The sequence below is a fragment of the Callospermophilus lateralis genome, chromosome 16 (genome assembly GCF_048772815.1).
Source record: "Callospermophilus lateralis isolate mCalLat2 chromosome 16, mCalLat2.hap1, whole genome shotgun sequence".
Lineage (NCBI taxonomy): Eukaryota > Metazoa > Chordata > Mammalia > Rodentia > Sciuridae > Callospermophilus > Callospermophilus lateralis.
In genome coordinates, this window is record NC_135320.1 from 37104366 (window position 1) to 37112656 (window position 8291).

At 33.3% G+C, this 8291-nt stretch overlaps 1 protein-coding gene across 1 annotated transcript in view; it reads left to right on the plus strand.

The window, feature by feature from the left end:
• The window catches only part of Zfhx4 (zinc finger homeobox 4), a 179509-nt gene that overhangs the window by 8217 nt on the left and 163001 nt on the right, over nucleotides 1-8291 (plus strand). The gene's annotated exons all lie outside the window — the stretch shown is intronic.

The window sequence follows — 8291 nt, forward strand, 5'->3', positions numbered from 1 at the left end:
GTATAATCCTCAGCTCAGGAATGGCTGCTCTCTCCTCTCCTACTCTTTTAAAGATTTCTCAGTGAAATAAAATATTTGCCACTTTGAGGTGTTTTTGTATGTGCACACTCAACTTTGAAAAAATGGCATTGACGTTAAAGTCATTTGACAAGCAGCATCTCAAATAAATTAGCTACTTTAACATTATAGAGATTTTTTAAAAAGACAAGTAAAATTTTAAGAATTTGAGGATGGTCCAAGCAAGTTCCAAGTAGGTGTTTCCAGTGCAGGGGTGCATACACCAGCATTATATATCAGATGACAAATCATTTCTAAAGTTTGCCTGTCCTGGGGATACAATAGTTCTCAGATGATAATTACTACATGGTACACAGAGCACATACCTCTAAAAACAAAATTTATAGGTTCCACTGTATTCTAGCTATAAAAACAGAAAGCATTCAGCAAATATTTCCTCATATCTAAATCATTATAACCAAGGAAAATTGACTTTGGGGTTAAAATATGCATTTTATAACTGTCCATAAAATTATTTTCCTTCATTGTAAAGAAGAAAGGAAACTCATAGCTGTAACAATGTTAAAATATAAGAACATGTGAGCTGGTGTATGCCACCTGGTTGTACTTCTAAAATAGAAACAGAAGGAAACTTTGCAAGAGACATGTTTTTAGAAAATCTTAAAATTTTCCTGTTTGGAAGAATAAGTTGAAGAAGCCCAATCATTGTTAGATTTATATTTTTCTTCATTAAACTGGCAATACTTTTCTAATATGACTTCTCTTAACTTAGTAATGATGCAATTCATTCTTAAGCCTTCCTGAGCCTATGAGTTGAGAATAAGAGTGGATCATCTCTTTTGGTTCAGTAGATACGACTCTGTTTCAGCTTCCCTAACACTCCTGTTCTCATATACACACACACATACACATCTACCTTCTTTGCATATTGGTGACTCTGTCCTGCTTAGATACTTTCATAGTGGTAATCTGAAAATTTCCCTCCATAGATTAAATTGCTTTCATTTTCTAAGAATTGGCCAATGTAATCTCAACAGAAAAGAGCGGGTAGGATGGAAAGACAACCAGAAGCTATCAAAATGCTAGAGCCTAAGAACTGCCTTAGAGTCAGCTTATTTTAAAATATGGGATATTGAGTTCAGGAGAAGTAATAATTGACTTACTAACCAGAGTAGGGGTGATGTGAAAATGTGAGAACTCAAATATTGTCACTCAGGTACCAATGGTCACTCAAGCATATTGACTGTTTGGGAAAGGATTTGTTGCATGAATATGAAACTGATGGAATCACGAAGAGAAGCAAAGCAAATTGAGCAGTGGTTGTTTATGAGTGATGCTGACTCCTCTGAGAGTGAGTTCTCTGTTACTGAGAGAAACCAAGTGACATCTGGATGATCTCTTATCACTGCGACTGCTCAACATATTTTTATGGTAACTAGGGGGTTACATTAGGTGCTTTGAATGGACAAAAAGAAACTATGATTCATAAAACTACTGATGATCTCAGTGACTTAAAATGTATTTTTAATAATCATGAACATGGTGTGAACAAGAACAAAGTTTCTGTTCTGTGTAAGGAAAGTAAATGAAGACAAGGTTGTGATGTTTTAAAGCCTGCACAGTGTACAGAAAGAATGACAGTTAAGGCCAGGCATACCTTTGATTCTGTTTACTTTGGATTCCTTTTTCTTTTCAAATGAGTTTATTTATTTTAACTTAAATTGTAGAAATTTGTAAATCATCTTTAACTTCATTTTTTTAAGTGGGGAGAGGGTGGTAATGAAATGACCAACAGGAATTGTGTTAGAACTATAAAACAGTTGAGTTTAATTCCTATAATGGGTGATCTTATCCAGTTATATAATCTTTCTGAGCCTCAGTTTCCCCACCTATATCTCAAAGTTGAAATAAATTACATAAGACTAAGGTGCTGTGAATGTTAAAATAAGTGAATGTAATAGGACCTGATATATAGTCCTTTGTTTCCTTCATTTCTTTTCCTTTCTTTCTCTCTCTCTTTCTTTCTTTCTTTCAGAGTTGGTTTTAATGTAATGTTCAGCCAATGAGGTTTTGATCAAGCAAACCTAAATAGATGGGTTGAGTAGCAGTGCCCCTTCTCTCCCAAGAGAAAGAGACAGGAATCAGGCAGTGAATATGTCTACCAGATAGGAAATCGAGGTAGGCCTTCTTCTCATATTGTTTTTTTCATTGACAGGTACCTAGATGGCATCTAGGTTTAGTAGTCCTCCCACATCATTATTTGCTACTCCATCATCACAAGTTGGTTGGGTTCCAAGGGCTTCTAGATATTTATTGCATTTCTGGGTCTTCATTTTTCTAAGAAGCAAATTAGGACAGAAATAGTTTTTAAATAATTTAGACCTTGGTCTATTCACATGAACTCAGGATTACAGACTGTCCATTAAATACAATAATAGAAGAGACCACAATACTTATTTCAGCCTTACAGTTGACCTAGTCTGCTTAAAAGCCTTTGAATTAGAGGATTTTCCAAAACTGGATTAAATGTTGTAGAAACACCTTTATATGTACTTGGTATTAAGATACTTTGATATGCCATGAAAGGAATATAGATACCATTAGAAAATGCCCTATTGACCAAAATTTATACCAATCTAGAAAGAAATACAGCTATTAAAAATCCAGTAATTGCTATAGAACTCTTAAATTTTCTTGGGAAATTTTATGGCCACATTATGAGTCTTCACCTGGCATCCTTTATATTTTTTATAATAATGCACTATTCAATAGGGGACTACCCAGGTTTAACCATAGTAAGATTCATAAGAGTTAATAATTATATAAATGCTAATTTTTTGATCATCTAGAAACTGAAATCTGTTTCTGTTATGGTTTTAAACTCTTTTTATTCTTAATAATTTTCCCCTTGTTATACATGTTAGATATACATTTATACACATAATTATTTTTTAATTTTATAAGGGAAATATAAGTATATTTGGATTGTAATTTTCCAATTTTGTATTTGATTATTTCTTAGTATTTATATAAGTTTGGTTCATAATATTTGTTTAAATGTTTCTTAAAAATTAAAATGTGTGCATGATTTATGTTCTAATCATTATAAGAGGGCCTGAATTTGATAGTTCATTTGAGGCATATTTTGTTAAGTCTAAGCATTTATTGAATATTGATCAGGATAAGGAAATCTTTCACTGAAAGAAAAATTATTATTATTTTAGCATTTTTCATGATATTTAAGAGTTTATCTAAATAAATTTCAGCCTCCATGAGGGCAGCACCACATCTGTATTGACAGTGATGAATATATTATTGGCAACCCCATGGTGCTCAATAAATATCTGTTGAATGAATAATAATTAAAAACATACATAGAAAATGGCAGTCTGTTATACTATTGGAATCTGCCTTTTCTCTTGAAATCTTGTTTCTGAAAAGAAATATACAACTTTAAAAACAGCTGGGCCTGTCTTGGAAAATTCCAAGGAGAAAACTATCTTTTAGTGCAATCTAAATGGGTTTTTATATTAGAACCACAGATTGTTGCAGTCAGAAGGGATATAACCCAATCTCCTTGTTTAACTGATAAGGAAAGTGAAGCTCATTTAATTCCTGGGAAGCATCACATAAGTATAGAATGCAGCTGATGAGATTGTGTATGTGTATGCATGTGTTCTCTTTAGTGAATTACATATATATATATATATATATATATATATATATATATGTAAAAATAATTCTCATGTTAATAGAATAGAATTTTTTAATACAGGAGAAGCTAAGCCAAGTAAGGTGTGTATATATATATATATATTAAAAAATTCTATTCTATTAACATGAGAATTATTTTTTTTCTGCTAGGAAATTAATTATTATTATTTTTTTAAATTTGTGGCATTTTTCCAAGCCAAGGAAGTTTTTTGTTTTTCTTTTTTCTTTTCCTCTTTAAGATGCTCTAGTTCCTATGATGACTGAGTGCTCTGCTCTGGGATTGTAAAGCTAAGCTTTTCGAGATAGACAAAAATTGCCTGGAAGGTGAAAACTTGCAGGAAAAATTGGGGTGGGTCATTTAGTTCTTGAAATGAAGCAGGGTGCAGATTAGGAATCATTATGGTTTGCCAGAAGTTGCTGGTCATAGAAGCCTGTTTAAGTGCTCACTGTCAACAAGGAAATCATGGGCAGCACTTAAAGTGGCTCACCTCTGATTTATTCATAAACCTCACACGAGCACTTGGCTTTGTTCTTGCTCTAGGAAGGGGGACTGATGCCAATAAGAACAGGAATAAAGAGCTCCTTGCATGGTCCAAGAGTGAATAGCACTTTACCTCAAAGCCTGACCTCCTTTCTCGCGGTCTGTTTTGCGAGAGTTGACTCTGATTGGCTGTATGTCCTCAGATGAATGGAGAGAAGAGGTTATAACAAGGATCTACTCTGTAAACTCCATAGTGTACATAACAAGAACTATGCAACTGGAACTTGGGTTCTGACTTAACCTGAAGGTTGTGATCTTTATGCTAAATGAAAAGGCTTCCTTTTCTAAGAGCTTGAAGAGTTTCACTTTTCATAATAGTCAGAAAATATTGTTTATTTCTAATTGAAGAGTACAATGATCTCAGAGTAAAATTGTTTTTGACAATGTGTCCCTACGCTAAAGAAAATCGAGAGAGACTTAATAACATAGCAAATTAAGGGTCAGAGACAAAATAGGTACTACACTGGGGCAGAAACAAAGAAATTGGCTGGCTTGCTGATTGATTAGCTATGTTTATCTGAGAAACTTCATTTGTGTCACTTTGCAAATTATGCTCTGCTCTAGCCGCCCATGTTGAGGGGAACAAGGGGAGAGGACCTTTCAGAGACAGTCAGCTGGCTGGTGTGCACTGGGGCAGAGGTTGAGTGGAGTTACTTAAATCCCCAGAGCAACATTTAGTTAATGTTAGTGTTACACCCCACCCCCACCCCCACATGCCCAATCTTGTTCACTCAGGCTTCATTGCTCTTTTTGATGGAGGTGTTTTCTTATTACGTATAGTGCATATATTTACAAGAAAAAAAAATTTTTTTTTCCTCAAATTTTTACAACACATTGCACGAACCCAGAAGAGCCATATTAGGAGATGGTGATGAGAGTTAATGATATATCTTTAGATAAAGCCATCCTCCCCTGCAATCACATCAGAGTCATCAGCTCATTTGTCATGGCTGAAGTGAAAATGTCAAGACCAATGAGTGTATGAGTGCTGAAGGGGCAAAAGGGCTTTTGGAGAGAGACATTTTTGTGCTGGGAGTTGGCCATGGCTTAGATTTAGCTCCAGGGAAATATTGGGATTAGCCAACACTGTGTACAAATCCTTAGCATAACAGAATTAGTTGGGAAAATGGGGAGGTGGGGTCATGAGGATGGGCACATTTCTGGAGACATGCTCTAGGCTGCAGTCCAGAAACTATGGAAAAGAATGAGTTGATTTAATTAAAACTATTTTAAGGAGTATGTGATAGGAAGGACCACTGATTTCAGCAAGATTGAAGTTACAGGTTTGAATGGCATCAAGGGAACACCTGTAATAATATCTGTTAAGTTTTAAGTGTTTTCATTAAAAGAATTTCAATCTTCTATCTAAAAACTTTTCAGGGAGATAATATTTGAAGACACAAAGGTAACATTCAGGTGTAAAGCAGTGTTGACAGTAGACTGGAAGTTAATACTTCATGTAAATAACAATAATTAAGTGAAATACTTGCTACATTGTTGAGTTTACACAAAACCTGGAAGCTAAACTTTCTTTACCCAGAGCTCATTCCGAAACTTTAATTGAAAAGTAACTTATTTTCTTTAGTTACAGAAGTCCTTATCTTTGATAGACCAATGACAACAGATTTATTTCATTTTGGGTCCAGTTAACTGTTCTCTTTCAGATAGTGTACCCATACAACCTTTTCTTGTTTAATTCTATTGATTTACAGTGTTAAAGTGAAATAATCTGATACCTGTTTCCTGCCCTTTGAGTATTTGTCATCAAAGAGGCTGATTAGTTTTTTCCCCTAGCTCTTTAGCTGTTTTAAATGTATAATTATCATTGCATGTCATTTGATAGCTGCACTAATTGCTGCCAACCATTGTCTGTTTGCACTTAATGCTGAAACCTGATCAACATCCTGCTTTGGTTGATGTTTGGTGGTAAACTTTAATTAACTCTTATTGCATTGAAGAAGAGTTCAGCCTTGGTGCTAACTAATCATTTACCTTCATTATGTCCTGACAGCTCCACTTGTTCTTGGTTCTAATAGATACACCAGTCAGTAAATAAACCTGCAAACCTCATGCCTTGTAGTTGCTTCACACTGATATTTTGCTACTTAAAGTATAAGATAATTGGGCCCAGATAATTATTTAGTTAGTTTAGTATCTCTAGTTCTGTAGACACTAATCTTAAATTGCTTCTTTCATGCTGGACAATTTCATTTTAATAGAAACTGTAGATTTGAGATAACATTATTCCTTCAACATGGTTCCTCTGAACATGCATCTTTTGAATCAATACAATTAAGCTTGTCTCCTGTTGGAATTCTTGTAATTATTTTTCCTGAAATACTTTTCCTGTAATGATATTGAAGTTAAAGTAATCAGGTTACCAGCAGATCATGTAAAATTCAACTCAAAATTGCTGGCTGCTTGATTTTAATTTGTCTGACATCAAGTTTGTTTGAAAAGGGATAATATGTGGGTAAACCAAGGAGCTTATAATTATGGTTGACGTTTGTTTGTTTATAATGAAATCTAATTAAAGTTCATACATTTAAAACACAAAAGTTAATTACTGAATTGCTCACTTCACTGATGGGCAGCAGTCAAATTAACTTTCACGCCAAAGAAGAAAAAAAAAGTAAGAGAAAAGAAAAAAAGAAACAACAACAACAACAACAACAACAAAAAACAAAACAAAAGACCCTTCCTAATAGAAATAAAATAACCAACTAATCTTAGTGATCAAACATGAATTTGCCAATATTTCATCCAGAAGAAAACTTGGCATTCCACTTATGTTCCCTATTATGCTAGTCCTAATGTGGTTTTTAATATAAAGTAATTTAAAATATTTACATGGAATATAAAAAGAGACTTGTATTTGGTAGACTCCAAGAGGATTATATAGTAAGAGGCACTTGGTAGTGATTTAAAGAATTATGAATATAGCTTTCTTCATTAAAACTATTTGAAATCATGTAACAGCATAGCAATCATTGCTCAGGGAATAGGAATGTTTTCTGGAATACCTGACCTGTGATTAGTTTTATGAAGATAATTATGGTAGTTTTAGCCTGCAAGGAATGATGTTTTTTAAATGTACTTACACTGTTATACTTATTGTTTTATTGTTTATGAGAGCACATTCATCGGAATGATGAAAGATAAAGAATTATGCAATTGTTTTCTCTTTTAAATATCCTATTAACAGGAGTTCAATAATCAGTTTTACCTATGTATAGACAAAGAAGGAAAAATACAAATGAATATTAGAATATATCGTCATCACACTGTATATGAGATAAATATGTGTGTGCAGGGGCTTTCACTAATCTAGTCTTTTTTAAACCAAATATTGGCATTAATATTTAATAAAACCAATTAAGCTTAATTTTTAAATGATCCTATGTGGTGATTTAAAAGCATTGTCAACTAAACACCCCGACTGTTGTGCATTTCAGTGAGATTAGTCAACTATATTTTAGAGAATAGCAAAATAAACATATGGAAACGGTTATTTATAAATTTCCAAAAATGATTGATGTAGTCATGTTTTTTCTAAGGAAAGTAAAGAATTTCATGTTAAAGCTTCATGTTTATCAGCATTATACTCTGGAAGCTTCAAATATAATAGGGATTAAAAGACAGAGGTCTGAGAAAGAGATTCTGTCCATTACTGAGATGCTTATAAAATTGAGGGTAATATATGCAACCTTTTAGTATTTTTAAGGAGTGTACTTGTATGTATTTTAAACATAATACCTGGTTGATTTATAAATTTGTATTTATTTAGGGACAAAAAAGTAAGAAATCATATAGTCACTTAACAATAATCCTACTTTGCATAGAGGAGATGATTAATTCTTAAGTATGGCTAGGTCACTGGCATTTAGAGGTACCTCTTTCTTCTTTAGGAACAAAAAAAAAAAAAGTCAGTATATTCTCACAATATTGGCAAACAACAGCTTTCTAGTAATACTTTAGCTGATTAGGACATCCTTACCCTTTAATGAAGCAATCACTA